Source organism: Patella vulgata, chromosome 7, assembly GCF_932274485.2.
Source record: "Patella vulgata chromosome 7, xgPatVulg1.2, whole genome shotgun sequence".
In the NCBI taxonomy this organism is placed as follows: Eukaryota; Metazoa; Mollusca; class Gastropoda; family Patellidae; genus Patella; species Patella vulgata.
The window spans coordinates 60,852,435-60,874,894 of NC_065885.2; the positions used below are offsets into that span (position 1 = coordinate 60,852,435).

Below are 22,460 nucleotides of genomic sequence, written 5' to 3' on the forward strand. Positions count from 1 at the left end.
GCAGCAGCTAATAAACTACTAACGTGTGGTCTGTTTAAATTAATCCTAACGTAAGATATATAGTTAATACACGCCAAGGATAAGTTAGGTCGTACTGTATTTTGGAAGTTGAGATAACCGAGTTGTGTACAATTCATGTTTGGACATTAACTTGGCGTGACGACATAATTTCTTACCAAAATATTCATTTATAGAATTTATAAAGCAGACGACGTGTTATTCAGGGAGAGAGAGAGAGAGAGAGAGAGAGAGAGAGAGAGAGAGTTTAACGTCCACTCGACACAAACTAGGTCATTTTGGGACTAACACATGGTTCAATTTTATTTCAATAATTCGCTTCCGCGTAGGTGTCTTTAGCAGTGGAAGGAAACCGGAGGACCCGGAGAAAACTCACGAAGTCGGACAGGCGACCCTACTCCTTGTCACGTACATCCGGGGGAATCGAATCGAAACCCCACCAATTGACTCAATGACAGACAGTATTATACAGCGCGAGCGTGCTTACCATTCAGCCGTCAAACTCTCCTGTGTTATTCATAAAAAAATAGGCTACACACCAGTAGTATGCGTATTGTACTTCTTGTTTCATAGCCCAATAACACAATAACTAACTAAATGATGGGTTATTTTGGGTATAAAACATTATGTGTGGGTCGTTGACAATAACCAGTCTCACAGCCCGTAACAGAGTTCCTTTTTATAAAAATGTTCGTTTATTGCTAAACGGGTTTCTGGAATAAAAGCTCACAGTTATATTACTCCCCCCCTCCCTCCTAAATTGTATTACGTATCTAAATTCCAGGTAATTTGTATATAAATTATACCAACGCGTAACCAACGACAGGCGGTTAGTAAAACAACTTATTTTTGCTGTTTCTGCGGTTTGTGTTTGAACACGCATCGGGAAGACTTGGTTGTGTAACACCGTAGTGTTTGGTTCTGCGATGTAGGGTAGTCTTACACAAAACGTATAACCGGATTTTGTTTTCAGTTGGTTTTCCAATTGCCTTATTTCTAGTAAATAATTTAGGCGAGTGTAATATATAAAAATACAATTGTAATCATCATTCCCAGAACTAAGGCTATGCCCGCCCGTAATGGAAGCCTTTTTTTCAGATTCAGATATTTATCGAAGAACGACGACAGTAAAATCAGATCGGTCTGAAACAAAACATTTAAAACAAATTAAAATAACACAAAGACGACACATTCTAATTTATTAACTTACAAAGTCTAAAATATTACACGTAATAAACTGGCGTGCACTCGAAATCCTAACTAAAGATAAAATCCACAATTTTAATTGGCTAAGCACTAAAATCAATCTAATATTATCCAATCAAATATTAAAATTTGAATTTCATCTTAGTTAAAATTTCGTGAAACAGGCCCCTGATCATGTGTGGGACACCGCAGTTTACTAATGGACGAACCCGGTAAAATTTGCCTGTTGAAGACATCGGGTTCTTGAAAGATGGTCTTCTACGTGTATCATGTCATTAGTCTCCATTATTCCCATCTACTGAATGTCAACGGTACATTATAGAGTCAATACATATTTTTTAAATCACCGCGCTGTTCACATAAATGTTGTTTTGCTGCGTTCTAGTGTTAACGGGTTCAACATGTAAATCCATATAAATATTATTATGTGAACTCTCTTGTGGTCCGCGTGGTTTCTCATATATGGAATCCTTCTTTCGCCTTTTCACCAAGCTAAAAAGAATATAAATCAGGCATTTAATCAAACTTGTGTGCCTACATTATTGGGAGAGCTGGGGCCTGTTTCACGAAATTTTAACTAGGATAAAATCCAAATTTTAGTAATTTGATTGGATAATATTAGATTGATTTTAGTGCTTAGCCAATCAAAATTGAAGTATCTACTACAATTTGGATTTTATCTTTAGTTAAGATTTCGAGAAACAGGGTCCTTGTATGTATTTAAAACAGTTTGATAGAGTGGAGGCTAGTGGACCGTGATACCACCTAGGTTTCAGACGAATTATTTGCCCCTGATTTTGATAATCGCGCTTAGGAACATGAACGTAATAGAATTCAGACCTAATATTTAGTCATAGCTTAATGTTATTTATGAAAATAAATTTCGGGTTTTAGGCGCATTTGTGTTTTAGTTTATGCTAACAGTTACTTGCTGTACGGTTTACAAAATGCAACACCAACATTGAACACCACTTCGGTGTTCTATAAATTGGTTAATGACATGAAAACGTTTATGTACCTGTCCTCGTTGGGACCTGCTCCTAGCCCTAAAACCTGAAATGGAGTACATGTCTCTCGTCGATACTTTAATTATGTCAAATTGAGACTAACATGACATATGCGAGAGGAAGCGTTTTGTCCCGACATTGGGTTACATTATACTATTTTCCATGGAATCTTTAACATGCAGTAGGTATATACAGACGGAACTGTGTTTTTGTTATAACCCTGTTATAAGTACACTGAAAAAAAAACTTGTGTTGAAACAACACAAACTTGTGTTATTTTCAACACAAGTTAGGTGTCTCTATTTAACAACACAATCTTGTGTTAAATGTTGAAACAACACATAACTTGTGTTAAATGTTGAAACAACACAAAACTTGTGTTAAATGTTGAAACAACACAAAACTTGTGTTAAATGTTGAAACAACACAAAACTTGTGTGAAAATCTACACATTATTTGTGTTGAAATTTCTGAAACTTGTTTGTGTTGAAATTTCTGAAACTTGTGTTGAAATTTCTGAAACTCGTGTTGTTTCGTACAAACTTGTGTATAACAAAAACTTGTGTAGTATTTTACCAATTTATATCCAGTATAGCAACCTTTCGAATGCAACCCCTTCCATTCGTTCTGTTTAAACTGTAATTATTGATAAATGACATAATAATTTTGTTTGTTAAATTATTATTTATTCAATAAATGATATGAAAAAATAAATTAATGCCTAATTAATACCAATACAGACATCTCGAAGGTTAATAAACAAAGTTAATTCCAATACTAATAAAATTGTGTTATACAATGAAAAAATACCCCCCCCCCCCATTCCCAATTATTAAATAAAAAGTAGCTATTTAAATTGAAAAATAAAGCACCGAGACATTTGGAATATTAATCAACAAAGTTAATTTCAATACTAATAAAATTGTGTTCAATAGTAACAATATCCCCCCACCCCTCAAAAAAAGCTATTTAATTTTTTTTTACAACTGAGAATATAATATATATGTTCACAATATCCCTACCCCATGGTCCCAAAACATACATTTTAAATATATCTAAATTTAATATCAACCAAACCAAGCACTAAAGACATTAATAATGCACTAAATTAAAATACTTTTAAGAAAAAATAGTCCCTTTAACAGATTAGGAATTCAAAATTTTCTACAGTATATAAATGGGAACTAATAGATAAAGCACAGGCAAATAATTATAGATAGATAAAATAAAAATAGCATAAAAATCAAACAAAATGGAGAAAATTAAAAATTTGTAAAACAAAAATTGATTAATTAATAAAACCATTAAAGAGGCATTAACATCCGAAATGTTCACTAAATGTTTAAAAATAAAGGTTGATTTCATCCTACAATAATACATTTTTATAATTATCGAATGTTACTATTAATTATTGATGATCCCTCTATATTATTTCAAGTTTTCAGGCCAAATCTTTAGTGTTTAGGATTACACTGCATTCTATATAATGAAACAATATTAGAGATGGTTTGGTATTTGACATTAAAAACAAAAATGTGATTAAAAAGGCAATATAACTTTTGGGTTTCCACAATAAGATCTGTAAAAAAATTTGATGACTTTATATTCAGAATTTAGAGTTGTTTTCTTTCTTTCGTATTAATATGCACTAAATATATATAATTCTCCAAGGATGTTCAAGTGATTATTATAAATACACTTATCGACAAATGGGGTTTTGATGTGGATTTAACTTGGTACACCAGTCATGGGTATAGAGTTATTTAGATGGCAGAATAAAAGTAAAATAACTCATTGAGCAGGGGGCGGGGGAGTTGAAAAGAGCATAATTTAACAATATATTATATTATTTTGAGACTCATATGTATGACTACATGCGAATGCAAAAGGCGGGGGGGGGGGTATTTAGTCAGGTAGCATTATTGCTTACTCATGTACACCAAAAACACGTCATCTCGCCTAAACAGATGTTTTACGCCAAAACGCTTCAACTTGATTGATTGCCATGTTTTTGGTGTATATTTATATCTTTTCTTGGGCGCCGAATCGAACTACGGCTTTTAAAATGTTCAAAAATCGACGTAAATTGATTTTTTCAACGTTAGTTGGTATACAACGATGAGCACATGAGTGAGTAGACTGTGGGAAAGTTACGACAACTCATTTCCAGGCGCCATTTTGGGTCCCAATTATGACGCCATAAAAGCTATGACGTCATGGCTTCATACAGGTTTACATACCAGTATTGCAGTATTAGACGTTGAGGGATAATATAACGTTTTACCCTAAAATAAATTGCAAAAGAAACCAATGCAGTTTGGTTCAGTGATAAATATATCAAACAAAATCATACCCAAAATCGGGGAATTTTCTGAGAGCGATATCTCGTAATCAGTGTGTTTTACTATTTACTCGTTGGATTGTAAATGATTTCTTTTTAAATTCCTCATACACAGAGTGGTTATGAAAGCGAAATGTGCCGAAAAATCGAATTTGACAAACGTCAAATTAAAAAAAAGAAGTATTTGTTATATGGTGCCGGGCGTTTCTTTCATAATGGCCGCCAAATTTGGTAATATTATTATTATTATTATTATTACAGCATATTTATAGCGCGCCCTTTCATAAAACATGTTCAGGGGCACTTTACAAAGTGACAATGTAATCATAAATAAACAACAAGACTATGGACATGTTAACAATTGTATACAGAGTCAGTTAAAAGCCTCATTAAATAAATGTGATTTAAGTTGTTTTTTAAAAGAATATAGAGATGTACAATATCTTAAACTAAATGGTAGATTATCCCATAAAACAGGTGCTTGATAACTAAAAGAGACTAGTTGAACAGTTTTGGGCTTTAAAAATAGTTTATCTGATGTACGTAATGTTCGACCATTATATCGTGGTTATGTACGCGAAATGTGCGGAAATCGAATTTGACAAACATCAATTAAAGAAATGTATTTTCCATGTGGTGCCGGGCATTTCTTTTAAAAGGGCTACCGAATTTGGTAATACATGTATAAGGCAATTTAACAAAAAAAACATAAATTTGGTAGACTAAAAGGGCATCTCTTAAGATACGTAAGATATGACTTTTGCAATGTCCTTTATATGGTTTTCGATGTCTCTGAATTTGAAGATAAATTTTGAAAATACAAAATAGCAGCAACACCAATTGGCGGATATTTAATTAATCGTCATTTTTCCTGTTGGATATTAGATAGTGTCTCTTAAGCATGATGTACCCTGTAGTTCGATGTACCCTGTAGTTCAGATACAGTCTCCACACCGTGTTTACACTGACTGTAGTTTGGGTGTAGTTCGTCAAATGAAGATGAATTTTACGATACAAAAAAATGAATATATTGTAAACGCGCTTTAAATATCTGGATGCGATAGACTTCGTGATAAAAAATTCAAGGTACATTATATCATTGGCAATAATAAGATCCAATTTTAGTTTTTAGTTACACAATGTTAACCACCAATAGATGTTTTAATGACAATAAATCCTAAAATGTATTCAGCTCGACGTAAAACATAAATAGATACAGTTGGTTTAACTTGAATAGAAGTTTTAATTATCTATGCTGCATATATGCATATATCACCTTGATGTTCATATCGTCTTACGTATTTGTCAACATCAAGGTTAGTGCGACCCATTTGTGACAATTTCTAGTTCCCAAATATTAGCGATTTAGCTCCTTTAAAAGCGAATGCAAGTTAAATATGTTTAATCAGAGGCGGATTCAATGGGGGGCGCGAGGGGCGCCCCCCCCCCCCCTAATTTTCAACAGTGCCCTTTTTTACGGCTGAAAGTGCCGTTTCTCAGACTCAAATATGTCCGTTCCCAACCCGTTGTAGGGATCCCAAATGACTCGAACCATCGACTCAAACACACCAGTCTGGGAAATAGCTCTTGGAATGGCTACAGATGCAAGGAAATGACGGATAATTTTCTTGGGGACCCCCCCCCCCTCAGCGGCAAGCCCCGTCTCCGCGGTCAATGCCTTCATTTTGCAGCGCCCCCCCCCCCATTTCAAAATTCCTAGATCCGTCCCTGGTTTAATAGTACTTTTATCTAGTGTATCTTTTATTTTGATTTTTCTTATAGAATAAGGCTATATAACAATAATGTGCGCTTCTTGTTGTATAATACTAATAATAGTATGTTCAGCTATACTTTTCGTTTAAAAAATGTATGTTTTATGTCCTATATACACTTATTCGCTGAAATCTATGACATCCAACAATATAATAGGTCATATAAATAGATAATAAGTTTGCATGACGTCATATGAAATTCCTGGCTTCACAGTTGTCGCAACTTTATCTATACACGGCGTTGCGTCGACCAACCATGCAATGTGAAGTAGATGTCAATATGGTTATGTGCATAGGCGTACGAGCTGGGGGGGGGGCTGGGAACCAAATGCTGGGAAAATTTGGGCACACAATTGTATTTTGTAAAAGTTGTATTAAAAAATATTGTGTTCTTGAATGTGTCCAATTTAACAGCGAATTTATTATTATTATGTAACATATTAAGAACCTAACTACATTTTTGGGGCACCAACCACCACCACCCCCCCCCCCCCAGTCAAAAATTTCCCCGTACGCCTATGGTTATGTGTAAGAATATTCAGTTCAATATATTAACGGTGTATGATTTTATTCATACTTCAATTTTAGTGAGTTACTTCTGCAACGTTTTTAGAAAGAATTGCTATTAATTTGGCCAGTACTGTAATAGCAAGTGTATAAATATTTTCTGTTCAGTCTGTACACAGTAACATATCTGAGAACCATATTATCATTTCTGCCCAAGGCTCCCTGTGATTTATAGTTAGCAGTGATACAAGGCAATTACCAATTTTCCATGCTCTTGGCCTGAAGAAATAAAATAATAAAAGTCAAGTTTTTATTATTATGCAAGTGGAAAAATACAATTCTTCATGGTATGATTTGAATAAATACAACTGATTTGAAGTTGGAATTATTATTTGTCTAAGATGACTGGGCATTTACAAATTGAAATAGCTACTCTTCATCAAGAAAATACATGAATATTTTTCCCAATTCACCTGGATTTTATTGTAGGTCTTTGTACGTGAAATAGCTTTATTTAACGTCCGCTTCCACCGAAGTGGTATTGCAGAAAATTAACAAATTCGGATTCCCTTTTAAAGGAATTAGACTACACTATCGCTGGATTGTATTATATTCAAAATGGCGCCCAGAACACAAAACAAACATTGCAATTCAGGGCGGACTGGTGTCGAGGTTGTATCCTAAGAATGATTTTTTGAATATTTAATCAAACAGAAACACAATTATGCACATGCAGTTATGATATAATATTAAATTAGCTTACCTCAAATACCTCGAAATATACTGTTTGGTCAGTTTGTCCGCCCGCCATATTTCTATTAGTCACACATCCTTCGGCCAATTAAAATGGAGGTATATTTTGTTTTAACCGAAACGAAAAACTTGCGTTATAAATACATTGTATTAAAAAATACCAAAATCACAAACATTATATTCTTATTTTCTGAACAAACTTTTTTCACAACAATATCACTTTTTTCGATAATAATGCTTAATAATACAGTTAACATTTGCAGTACCACAGGGTTTAATACCGCAAAATTACTTCAATAAATATTTATTTCTTTGTTTTAAGAGTAATTCATTTTAATTGGTCATTTACAGGTAAGAATAAATTTCCAATTTCGATTAATGAACCAATTAAATTAAATAAAAAGATTAACTCGACTATTTCCACGCCCATTCAAACATTTTTTTAAAACGTAGATATAACACAATTGTTATTGTCTTTGATGTGTCAAGTTTATTGGGGCGATATCAATCAGACACTTCCAAATGCAGACATTGTAATAACCTGTCTCTGTATATTGATTGAGACAAGATGTGAAAATATACAAAGAGTAGAATCAGAATAATCTTTTATTATATCTAATTAAATAAATAGTTTATATTTAGATAATAATTGACTAAAACTTTGATCTCTTATATCAGTATACTGTTATAAAATACGTTGTTTTAAAAGAGATATTAAATGCATCGCACGATACATACATTGCGATTTCTACTTAATGTTTGTAATAATTAATATATCCTTTTAGATAATTAGAAATATTAAAAAATAAATCAAGTGAATTACTCGACATTCAAATTCAGGAAGAGTGGTTTTACATATAGGCTAGTGATAAAGGAACATAATAAATGTTATCTTTAATGTCGACGTAATTAATTATATGGAAAAAAAACACATAAGATTTTATAAATGTACACAAGTTTGTGTTAAGACATTGAAAAAAACACAAACTTGTGTCATTGCAATGCAACACAACACAAACATGTGTTAAATATTTTTAACACAAGTTCTTGTGTTGAGATCCAACACAAGGGTTTTTTCAGTGTGGTAACCTTGTTTGATAAATGTCATGATCAGGGTCTTCTTGGTCAACGCTAGGATAAACCTTATCGGTCTATACTCTTGACGTACGATTATCTTGGTCAAATAAACTATATTTAAGAGGGTATTTTACAAGAAAACATGATTTTAATCCATGTAATTTTAATTTATTACCCGATTACATATTTCCCAGTTTTTATTTTAAATCATTACAGACATATAAATGTTATTTTGAACAAAACAGTGAATTGTCAAATACACCATTCATTTCAGACACTTGTTATTTGATAACAATAAAATAATTTTATGAATAAATCATGAGTTTTGGAGAAAAGCAACAAATTACCAATATACTTACATCGATCAGATTCATCATCGTTTGGTTGTGGTTCAGCTGTTGAAGGGATGGCATCTTCATTCCTCCAAGTAGTCGGAATTTGTATATTTTTGGTGTCATAAATCGATGTAGGTGACGCCGTGGTTGTTGTTGACCAGGACGTGCATGTTAATTTTATTTGGGAACCTACAAAATATTAATTGTATTAAGTCCTAAGAACCACTGTCTGGAGTATATATTCTACATTCTAGATGGTATTTAAAGATAAAAAAAGTCCAATATGTGGTTAATTATTATGTAAACTATATATGACAAATTTTATTGTCCTTCTCATGGACTGGCAAACTTGAGTACCTGTAGTACATATATCTTTGCAGTAAAAAAAAACAAAACATAACAACAATGTGTATCTGGAGTAATTAAAATTTATGTAAATATTTATTGTGGGAATCACTAAATATTCTAATTTGCTGTGAAAGTAACAACACCGAACAGACCTAGGTTGACTGGATTTTACTCAAGTGTGGCGCGCCTGATCTAATCTCGCCCTCTAAAAAAAGGTTATCGTTTTTGGATGGAAACAGAAGCGGGGTGCACACGGGGATGTGCGTGTCCTCTACTTGAGACAATTGAATATGCAATAATATGTAGCCATGTTCAAATATATATTTTATTTCAAACTGGATCCAATAAACATTTATAACCCTTATCTTACCGCCTACTTCAAATCAGGTTTACGTCTCAGGGACCAGGAGCCACAGTGGCTAAGTGGTTAAGACGCTGGCTCACTAGCCTAGAGGTCGGGTGTTCAATCCCTACATTGGCCGAGAAAGTTCATCTGGATTTTCCGACGTGGTTTCCCCTTGTCAGTCGTGCAGAACGAAGGGCCTGACAAGGACAGCTGTCTAGTCCTTCGGATGACACGAAAAACCGAGGTCCCGTGTATACATTAGATTGCACGTAAAAGATCCCTTGGCAGTTGGAATTCGATATAAGAGTAGGCGATAGTGCCGCTGCCCGGGCAAAATTTCCCTCATAGCACACTGTATGGCGTATGCCCGTCTTCATTAGCCCAGTAAAGGAGCAGAACAGTAAGGCGTTAAACCCCATTTTATTTCATTTCTCAAGGGCCATTGTGCTAAAATAAGTGGAGAAACATTAACAGTCACATTTACAGCATATACATTGGCTGAATTAATTACATAGAGTGAGATATATTTACATGTACCTCGATCAACAAGTAGTTGAAGACAGAACGGAAATCCAACACCATTATAAGTTCCTGTTCCCATATACAATCTCACAGTTTCTATAGGTTTCAAATCAAAACTCGCTTTGTATGTATATGCACCACATGAATACACAATTCCACTATAATTTCTATATACAGAGGATAATATATAGTCACACACGTAGGGGTGCATAGTTGCATTCTTTATATCAAGTTTGACAGGATCCCGAGTAGATGAAGATAAACTAATGGAACAATTACATCTGATACCATTTGTGCCATTATCTATTCCAGATAAATAAACATCCCTTCCGGCAACTGACTGGTCACTACAAAACGGCACTACGGGCTGCAAATCTTAAACAAAATTAATTACTGAAACTGATAAAACGATGACATAAAGATTACTTTGAAAAAAGAAACAAAACACAAGATTTATTTGCCAAAGTTCCGTCTTCATTAGTCCAGTTGGAGACGAAGAGTAGTACGTTAAACCCCATTTCATTTGCCTAAGCCTCTCTCCGGGCGCATTAAGAATATATATATATATACTAATGAAATCAATGATTAACAATTGAATAGAATACAAATATCAAAATAAAATGTCGTCGGATATTTTAATGAAAGTCTAGCCTTTCGACGCCCCACTAGGTATTTTAGCCTACATGGATGGAATTCTGTTCCCCATTTGAAAATTATGCGTGTGAAGTTTGTAAAATATGTCTAAATTAAACAACCTAATTATTAGAATTTCAACATGGCTAGAGTAGTTTTATTTGTGTACAGTGTAATAATATCACAAATATTAACATTATCTAAGTTAAATTTACTTACTGGTACTTGACGTATCGCAGTTCATGCTGACGCAAAACAGAAAAAAACACCATTACTCTACGTGATAAAATGAAATGAAATGGGGTTTAACGCCCTACTGCTCCTAAACTGGGCTAATCAAAACGGGCATACGCTATACAGTGTGCGATGAGGGAAATTTTGCCCGGGCAGTGGCACTACGGCCTACTCTTATATCGAATTCCAACTGCCAAGGGATCTTTTACTTGCACGCCGATGTGTACACGGGATCTCGGTTTTGGTCCCATCCGCACGACTAGACTGCTGTCCCTGTCAGGCCCTCCGTCCTGCATCACTGACAAGGGGGAACCACGCCGGAAAATTGCGATGAATGTTCTCGGCCAATGCATGGATCGAACACCCGATCTCCCCAGCGTCTTACCCACCGGGATCCTCTCTACGTGTGGCAGATCTTTCTATTGGTCTGAAATGTCATAAATTATTAATTAGATATTTATCCACCCTATACCATCTTTTTCCATTATCTTTTTAAAGTATATATTTAAAGTATTATAGCGAGAATTGTCAGCTCTTTTTTCTATATCATTAAAACACCTTGGTATATGGCATCATCCATGTAAGTACGCGAATTCATACACTAATATTGTGGGAGTAGGGTTAAATAGGTCATTCCTGTTATGAATCAAATATTGTTTAATAAAAAAATAAACTAATATATTAATAATCTTTACTTACTCAGCACCAATATGTAATATTATGATAATGGTTGAGATAGATCTAAAAACTAACGTGTGTAACCCGACCATGATACCCACGTGTTCAATGTAAAGCTTGTGGGATACAGCTAGTAGTGAAATAACATAACCAATAACATGTGACACACTTCTTTCAATAAATATTCATATATTGAGATGTACTTCCTTGTTACAGGCATGCTTATAATAAACAAGTAGGGTGAGGTGAGTTGTTCAATGGTCCCCTTTTGTCGTAAATGTCACGCATATGTGTGCAACCAATACATTTTCCATAGCCGTTTAACCGAGTATACGGGCGCCATGTTTTCAATATACTAAACTAAATACTATAAATAATGTTAGGTAGATGTGTACAATCTAATGCAATGTTCGTTAATTATTTTTTTTACTAAGTAATCCTATATCACATTTAAAATACGCGTATTTTCTGAAGGCACAAGGGCCTCCTGAGTTAATGGTCTGCAATTACAATTGGAATCTTGGATATTAGCGGAAATTCACAGAGGTATTCTTAGCGCGGACCAACATTCTACTTCGTTCGTGTTCGACGTTAGTTTAAACTAGTTCACCAAAATAGCAGTTAAATTACATTATGCAAGATTTAATAGAGACCTGAAAGTTTTCGCTATAATAGTTAAATCATTGAGAATGTGACGCGAATATGCTGAAAAATTCAATCAAATTACTTCACTTTAAGCCGTGATATACTCTTTTTAATAACATTGTAGCCTTGATTTCGTTGTTACGATAATAGAAATAGTCTCGATTATCCACTTTTGTGGTTGATCATCAATGGCTGTTACGGCAGATCGGATTCAAATCTAATCAAAATGGGAAGCATCAGATGGCATCGAGAGTTGATCATGGTCCTGCCATGTTAATACATGTCTAATTAATAATTAAGATAACATTTCAGGCTTAAAAAAAACCACTTGAAATAGGTAGATTTAACTCTTGAAGAATGTTTGTTTAAGCAATAAAATGCGATCGCCGCGGCCGCCCTCGGTATGAATGCACCATTATCCTGATAAAAGTCAGACATTAGTTTATCGGAGAACATCATTTTGGGGATCAAATGGAAGATATTGGATGAAGATTGTGTTCACTGTAGTAATCCCCAACGTCCTTGTTACAGGTATTGATTAATAACTGAAGATAATGATACAAATGTACCAGATGTGACAGAACTAAAAGGGTGTATAACACCTTCACTGAAGAAGACAGTTTATTCTTAAGGCTTTTTGGAAATCTATGGACTGAAAAAAAAACCGGAGTATACAATAATTAATAGAAAGGAAAGATGTTAAAGAAAGGAACACTCAAGAAAGTGGTGGGGGCACAGAATACAAAACTCATTCGATTTACCTTAAGTTCAGGGTAACACAAAAGTTCAAGTGTGCAAAAATCATTGTTTTTAATTACACCTTCCATTGTCAACTTTCATTGTACGACTTGTTAAATGAAAGTACACCCGGCATTCTAATAAATCACCCGAACCCCCAAAACACACAGAAAATGTTATCAAGTTACACCATGCAGAACTGTTCCTTAAAAATCTCCCAAAACTACAATCTTACTACTGTCGATCCTCCAGCAAAAAGAGTTATCTAGAACCCGTTTTCATTTCATTTGCTGGGCTACATAGAGCTATTGAGGCCGATGTTAAAATACATAACTACCCCACTGCTGGTCGGAAACTGTTTAACAAGCTTTTTGATGAATTAAATATGTCTGTATGTTCACCCACGAAAAGGACAAAGTGACACTTGTTGTGCATTCGAAAACAAAAATATAGAAGAAAAATTATAATATTCATTTTAATAGAAAAGATGACCGCAAACAAAAAACATCCCAGAAAGAAAGATATATATATATATATATATATTATATATATACACACAAAAATATAAAAGTTTTTGAAAAAAAACTACATTATTTGTCGAATACTAGCTCTTTCGCTTATTTTATTAAGCTCTTCAGATAATCAACGTTTTCAATTAACTTTTAGTTAGTATTGGAGAATATAGCTTACATGTAGTAACAACCCAATCGTCTTCAATAGAAGGCTTAATCTCGCCTTAACTACGTACATCTTATCAAGCCCTTCACGTAATACCCCGCATATTTGACACTACTTTCGATTGGGTACAAGCCCAGCTTTTGATCCTATCAGATTCCTTCGTTAAAAATATCGTTACCATTATCAAGTATCAAGCTAAAATGTCTACATGTGACAATCGAGTTGCAAAGTTCAAGGTTCGATCAATGTCAAGGTTCTGGAAATCATACCTGATCAACAAAGAGTTTCTATGGAGACCGCCATATTTGTTTACAGTGTGTTATGTCCGACGACCTCTGATTGGACAATGCTAATCAGTCACGTGTAAATACAACGAGCGCAAAAGTTCGGGAATTGCCCAGTACTAAAGCAACGGTTAGATGTTGTAAAACTCACGATCGTTGCTTCAGGAACATGCAACCAAATAGACCCTCTCCCCCCCTTGACAGAACACACGGATATAGCTTACATGTAGTAACAACCCAATAGACACACAGACATAGTTAGTAAATTGAATTAGAATGGGGTTTGACGTCCTACCTTTCTGCACCGATTGGGCTAAAGAAAGACGGACAAACGCCAGTGCGCTATGAGAGGAATTTGATAAAAGTTCTATCAATTCAAGTCTGACTTGAGGACAATAATATATTTAAATTTAAGAACTACAGATAATTTACAAATAAATACAGTACGATAAAACAAATACAATTTCAGCTAGGATAATTAAATGATGGACAATAAATGTAGTACTATAAAACAAAAACAATGTTAAACACTATAAAACAAAAACAATGTTAAACACGATAATCAAATGATGGACAACATTTAAAATCGATCCACGCATTGTTCGTTTTTGCTAATCAAAGACTCGATGCGCTATATGAATTCCTTGCAACACTTTGAACGTGTAATCTCTAATTTGAATATCAGTCCAGAAATGATCGAATTCCATTACAAAGTTATGATAAACTGTATTTCCATCGATCTATGCTGCTCGAGTGTAACAAGACTCCGCCATCTTTTATTCCCATGGTAGTGGAGAAACATGCTGGGTTTAGTTTAAATCCGGTTTAATCCAAGCGGTGAGATTTATCTAGCGTTGATATTTTGATTTTGTTTTCTTAAGTAAATGTCAAATAATCATAATGATTACATATTTATCGTTTATTTATCCGTTGGAAACTCTATATTTTAGCGAAAATGCAAATGGCGCATCGGGCCTTTAATTAAGGGCGTACAAAGTGCAGTCTCAATCTGTGGTGAACGATCCGTTGTGTGAATACATTTGTGGTTACCAGTTACAGTGGCGAGGTATGGGGTATGTTCCTTTTATCTGGTGATAAATACACCATAGATCTAGTAACAACTTGATACTTAATGACTGATCCTCGCTCACTGAAAATAAAAAAAATATTTGGTTGGATTGAACGGTGTGTAAAGGATGTAAATTGTTCTAATTACTGCAAACAGCAAGAAGAATAGTTGGATCAAGATGAAGAGTTAAAACAAGACTCAACAGTCTATTATAGTATAATGTTAAACCTACTATCTATGGGTTGGTACACCGTAGCAACTAATTCGTCTAAAGTATAAACTGACGCCAACATCATCACCAATATCAACGATCTTATCCACATCTTTAATTCTATAACATAAATATTATATATTATTAGAGGTACGTCACACACCATATTCACACGCTTACCTGATTAAATATTCAACCTAAGAACATGTACAATTCCGTTCAGCCAGCCAATATTTTGTGTAAAATATTTTCAGTGGTCTGAAGCCTACCAGTTAACGAGTAGTGTTATTTAATTACTCAATATTAACCTGTAAAAATTAATTCAACAAACCAATACTAATCTGAATCATACCTGTTCAATATCCTAACCAATCCAACTCCGAGAGAACTGTAAAATCCTCTTAATAAAACAATAATATTCTCAATAATTTGAAATTCAATTTACCATAATAATAAGTTTACCTACTCTGTATTACACGCAAGCTGACCTATTTGATACTTTCAAGCTCCAGCTTACATACATTATACAGGTATAACCTGTTTGAATAAAACACAACTATTTTACAAACGAAGGACGTAGTTCACACCTGCCAACATGAGGAGTGATGCTTCGTGAGTTAATTACTAATACCCATATTATGTAAAACAACTTTGAACATTCGTTAATTGTTGACATGAGTTGTGATGTTTCGTGAGTTAATTACTAATGCCCATATTACTAATTCGTTAATTGAATTGGTTATTAATTGTTGAACAGAATAGATTTAAACTCCAAAATGTTTCCTTTAAATAAATCAAGTGCTGATTGTTGATGTTTAACGAATCTAAACCTCTGACTCAGAGTTATCCATAATATTGGAAATAGAAGACACGAATTAGAATTCAATATTGGTCTATGTTAATCAATATTGATGTTAATATGTTACCGGCAAAAATATGTAATCATAATGTCCTCTATTTAAGTCACAATAAACATTTTGAAAAGAGTACACGACGCCGTTTACTATTTGTAATGAAGAAAGAAAATATATCCCAGAAGACAATTCAGAAGTAATTAAAATTGTCTGATAATACTTTTAAGATGCGTAGATTGAAGCCGACTCAAACGACTGCAATTCAATTTGGACGTATTTCACCGAACATTATTTTATATACTCGTATTAAATAAATATGTGGTTTTAGGCCAATTATAGAGAAAATGAATGATAATAAAAAATAAAATTATAGAGAAAAACAATGATAATAAATAAAACAGGCTATAAATATAAAGAAAATGAATGATAATAAGAGAAACAACTTTCAAATTATGATGAAAATGAATGATAATGATACAACTAACTTTAAAATTATGATGGAAATGATTAACTAACCTAGTTAGTAATGGGTCCAAACAATTACATTGACTGTATATTATCCTGTATGTTCTATCCCGTGTTTCACCACTGTTAAAAGTTTGTTAACTGATTATACATTGTACATCAGTGTATATAAATAATGCTATAAATAAACGTACACTTTTTTTAAATGCTAGTTTCATATTCCAACAGCCACGCTTTGCATCCTAACGATAATATGTAAGTAATGACAACATATCTACCAGGGCCACCCATACATTGAAGATGAATTATGTAGATTTAGATAAAGGGCTGATAGCTCGCGCTATAAAATTCAAAAATAGATAATGCGAATATGAATAATAATGTCTAAAATTTCAGTCCAATTTGTTCATACTGAGCAAATTTTTTACTATTTAAAGAAATAGTTTCGATTTTCCTTGCTACCTGTGTTACGATAATAAACAGTCTCGGTTATCCAATTTTAAATTAAATTATTAAATAGTGATCGTGTTTCAATCCATTCAAAATCACAACTAAAGAGTTGATTTATGGCTTGTCATGTGAATAAATGTATAATTAATATTATATTATCTGCAATAGGCCTGCAATAGGCAGATTTAGCTCTTACATAGTGCATCTTTAAATCGATAGTTACATCACTATGCAATAAATACAGGGTGGAGTCTTTCTTTACAGTTCACGCCAGTCTATAATCTAACGGTTACGCCATCGTAGTCAGATGATTATATCACTGCCCGCGGAGACTCGTATAGAATGCAATAAGCTTAGATTACTCACGTGTTCTTTTGTGATTTTCCCTCAAGATGTATCTTACCAAAGTCCCGCGACCCAATTTCTATACAGCAAAATACAGTATCTGGATAAAAACACATTTTTTTTATTTCCCAACTAAACGCTTGCAAAATATGGAAGACCAAACAGCTCTTTATTCAGATCAAAATGTTGACTTTTCTGTTAATATGAAGAAATAAGAATTGAGGACTATGAATGAATGAATGATTGTTTAATGGCACGTCAGTTCCAATCGGGATTTATTGCTAAGGACTATGAATTAAGAATTTAGAACACTGAATAAAGAGCTGTTTGGTCGCCAAAGTCGCAATTTGGGATAAAACTATGAAAGTGGCGATTAAAATTTGATTTTGGCGATAACGCGTTGCGGTACAGGCGATTCTTTTTGAGAACTGTCGGAAAACAATCCTGGATTAACCATTACAATTACATTGGGTGTCAGTCACGTGGCCGTAGATTCTATAAATTAATCAACTGGCTGATAATCCGGATCTCATATACATATATAACTGAAACCAATATAATTCTATCAGGGATTCAGATTTTGATACCTTTACGGTGCCTATTGTACAGGCAAAACATAAATTTATGGAAAATTTGCAATCCTTGAATGAGATCTGACGTGTAAATAGGCCTGCTGTAAATATATTGTGCTGTTCGGTGTGCAAATAGACTAAAGTCACCAAAAATAAAATCTTATTTTAGTAAATCAAAACTGTGTTAATGTATTATGTAAGGACAGAGTTTTAAAGTTGTATATATTGTATATATCGGCACTTGTTTTATAGTAGGCCTACCTGAGACATAAAACTGTTACATGTTGTCTTTTTTGATCACATATTTTTGGCAGATAAAATATTCCAGTTGGCGGAAAGAAATAAGAACCTTTTTTTTATATTAAAGTTATCATTCATTTTGGCGGGACAAAAATGAAAGCCAGCGAGAAACCCTGGTCGTCCATACCAAAAGGCATACACATTTCATTAAATAATGGTTTCTATGAAAATATAATTAATAAAAAGTATAGCACTGGAATTTTGTGGAGGACATTCATTACCAGACGCTTCTCCCTGCAACTCGATAAAAGAAAACCGTACTGGAAAAGACCCGAGGAACGTTATATGCCAATGCAGGGATTGAACCCGGTACACCAGTTGTTAGTGATCATGCGCGTTATTCACTGAGTCACGTTGGTACCCATTGGTAAAATTGGAATGGCAATGTTAACCAAACCCATTGCAACTTTGACCCTAACCATTTGACCTGTGGCGTTTCAACCTTGAACCAAACCATTTTACCTGTGCCATTTCAACCTTGACCCTAACCATTTTACTTGTGCCATTTCAACCTTGACTCTTAACCATTTTACACGTGTCATTATTACCTTGCAATGATGGGACCTAACCGTTTTTTTTTTGCCAATTCTGATGAAGCCAATACTATGGTGAAAAAACTGCCTTTAAAGTTTATTAAAATTAATACAATACAACACAATTTACAAATAAATGCACCCATCCAAGGTACCGGTGGACTATTTGTCAAACGAGTTCCGAATTCTCTTATATTATAGCCTACACAGAGTAAGTGTAAGAGAATGGCACCAAGTGTAAAAACCCAATAGTAACGCCCGAGACAAATCTCGCGGACATGGTAAGTAATTATTAATAACAGGACTATAAAATTAAGTGAATGACCTTGTTGATGGTTAATATTTCTGTATTCTTTGGTTAACAATGGTTAATATTTCTGTATTCTTTGGTTAACAAATAATCAACACGAATTTCATCATACATTTAATGTAACAACCGCTTCATGGTAAATAAACTCCAATGTGGATATGTGAATGGACATAACCGTGTGTCTCCAAATACCGGTAAATCAAGTCTGTGATCTAAAGTTGGTCTCTTTATGACAGGTTTGTAGAGAGGTCCCCGCTTAACTGACTTATTTAGGACTATATATCCCCAAGCATTTCCCAGGGCATGAATCCTATAAATCTAATGTGAACATATGGTAGCGCTATTCCACACTGTCTGTATGCTCGTACAACATTTACAATACAATTCTAAACATAGCGTCGGAACAGATGAGTCTTCAGGAATGATTTGAAAGTTGATAGGGTTGGGCACTGTTTCAAATGAATAGGCAGATTATTCCTATGTGAAGCTGTCAGATATGAAAATGATTTTGCCCAAGTGATTTTTTTAAATTGTAAGTTGGTAACTGTGGCAGATAGTTATTTTTTCATCTTAGGTTCTTAGAAAATGTTCCTGCAGGTACACAGGTGCTATTTTGTGAACTGCCTGATATGTTAAACACAGTAATTTGAATTCAATACGTCAATTTTTGAGATGCCAATGCAGAGAGTATAGAAGCGGTGAAATGTGAAACAATTCTTGCCCCTGAATTTTGTATCCTTTGACGTCGATTTTGTTGATCTTTCGTTATTTGACTATTGCAATAGTCTAGTCGAGATAGAATATAACAGCATCTCATGTTATGAAATGGCGTATTGAAGCAATGTTTCGAATGACATGTTTTGCAGAGGAAACTGATACTAGCTGGGCCACCGTGGCTCCTGAATATTAGAAAGATTCCAGTTGATGATGACCCTTGCTGCAGCCCCTGAAGACCGTGAATGACATTAACCTCGAGGCAGATGAGAAGGCCTGAAAGAAACTATTTAAGAAATGTTAAATATATGTTGCCCGCCCATTGTCTCATAATTAATGGTGTCGAAGGATTAACGTCTTTAGAGTTATTGCCCATCTTTGTATGGCAAAATGTCCTTCATTGCCACTACATTGCGTATGTACGTCTTCATTGATCCACTTAGTTCAGAAGAACAGGGTGTTAAACATAATTTCATTTATTTTTCGACAGATTCGGGCAACGAATTCATGGGTTCCAGTGTGTATCTTAATCGCCAGGAAAGTGCTCTAAATCTAATCTCCGTCTGTGTTAGCTCAGTTGGTGCAGAACACTAAACGCCATTGTACGTGACAAGAAATAGGGCAGCCTGTTCAACCTCGTAGGTTTTCTGTGGGATTTCCGGTTTCCTCCAACTGCTAAAGACCGCTACGCGCAAGCGAATTATTGAAGTCGTTTAGACTTTACCCCCCGTTCTCTGAAATGAAAATAAACAATCTCTCTCTCTCTCTGAATGTGAGAACATTTGGGCACAGATCACCAAATATTTCTACGCCGTCACCCACGAAACAAGGGCAAAAGTTATTTTTAGTCTCTCTCTCCCCTTCCCTTTTTCCCCCTTTTGCATGACGATTTTTGTTGACTTTTTGGTGTAGAATCGGAATTGCATGTAGGGCCGGAATTGCATGTTTACTTAACTCTACTTCCAGCTTGTGTATCTCAAGTTTTTCATGGTGAACCTCATACATGCTTTTGGGCAAGACTTTCCCACATGTTGCTCCATCTGTGGCAGAAAGCGTTCTACCTAACGAAAATTTGGGGAAAAGTTAGAGCCGGTCTAAGAGACGAGAATTAACATTAAAGTCAATGGGGACATAATTAGTGATCTGTGGCCATTTGGTCGTTTTCTCTGTACAGTTATCTCCCTTTTGGTGAAACTAGTTCGTTTTCGTGCACTCCAATGTGTACACGAATATTTTTCTACTTGAACGATTGGACACACTATCCTTGTCCGAGAAGGTAATTTTATTCGATAGATCATTTTCCTACCGCTCGTACCCTTGTCAGTGTATACAAGAGCGTGCACGTAAACGATCCCTTAGCAGTTGCCCGGGCAAAATTTGTGGAACTTTAATTATACAAAGTAGCATATCTACTACAGGTTGAAAGACCACGTGTAGTTCAAAATGACCCGATAAATGTGAATCCTTTCTGAATGTTATTACAGACGCTCGTAAAAACTAATAAACGATCAGTCAGACTTTTTAATTTCATTTATCGATATATCCATGACGTTTTATCACTTAATAATCCTAAATTTAGTGATTATATAGAATTCATATATCCTGATGAGCTCGAAATTAAAAACACCACTGACAGTGACAATTAAGCTTCCTACTTTGATCTGCGTCTCGATTTTGACAATTGCCATAAACAGAGTGTTAAATTGTACGATAAACGTGATGACTTTGACTTTCCGATTGTTAACTTTCCATTTATTAGTAGTAACATTCCAATATCACCAGCTTATGGAGTGTTTGTGTCTCAGCTAATTCGTTACGCGAGAGCTTGTTCCTTTTATTCTGATATTTTAAGTAGATCGAGGCATTTGTCATCTAAGCTTCAACTACAAGGATACTTGCGCACTAAACTTATTAAAACCTTTAAAAAGTTTTATGACCGTCATATTGATTTGATTGGTAAATATAACGTGTCTCTCTCGGCTATTATTCTAGATATATTTAATTGACACGTATACTATTACTATCTCCCTGATAATGTCTACTACATCGTTAAAACAGTTCATCGCGTGCATTTTGCATACCGATAGTTCATTGGCCAATCACGCTATTTTACCGACATTTCGCCTAATAGTTTGGATGCAGCTATGGCGGGTGTGGCGCCATGCAGGGTAAGCTTACTCTTCCGGACACCTGTTACCAGTGTTTGTCGTGTATTTTGTACACGGCGAGCAGTCCATTTGCTGATTACACTATTTTGCCGGATTACACTATTTTGCCTATACCGTTTGTTTTTGGAACACAACCGGTGTAGGCTGTCATTGATAGTCCATTGGCCAATCACGCTATTTTGCTTAGATTTCGTCTAATAGTTTGGATGCAGCTATGGCGGGTATGGCGCCAGGCAGGGTAAGCTTACTCTTCCGGACACCTGTTACCACTGTTTGTCGTGTATTTTGTACACGAAGAGCAGTCCATTTGCTGATTGTACTATTTTGCTTGAATACATTATTTTGCC

General features: G+C 34.6%; 2 long non-coding RNA genes across 3 annotated transcripts; both read right to left on the minus strand.

The window, feature by feature from the left end:
- Positions 1-1,309: 1,309 nt before the first annotated feature.
- LOC126827625 (uncharacterized) lies at positions 1,310-11,930 on the minus strand. Of its 2 annotated transcripts, none has more exons than XR_007682802.2 (4): positions 11,799-11,930; positions 10,248-10,607; positions 9,041-9,205; positions 1,310-1,716 (listed from the first exon to the last, which is right to left on the minus strand). It is a non-coding gene; the product is annotated as an uncharacterized LOC126827625 (long non-coding RNA). The 2 variants fall into 2 exon arrangements; XR_007682801.2 differs by having other exon boundaries at positions 10,248-10,631; positions 11,799-11,919.
- Positions 11,931-13,641: 1,711 nt separating this feature from the next.
- On the minus strand, positions 13,642-16,962 carry LOC130013608 (uncharacterized). The gene is made up of 3 exons (XR_008788794.1): positions 16,773-16,962; positions 15,424-15,522; positions 13,642-15,272 (listed from the first exon to the last, which is right to left on the minus strand). It is a non-coding gene; the product is annotated as an uncharacterized LOC130013608 (long non-coding RNA).
- Positions 16,963-22,460: the final 5,498 nt, after the last annotated feature.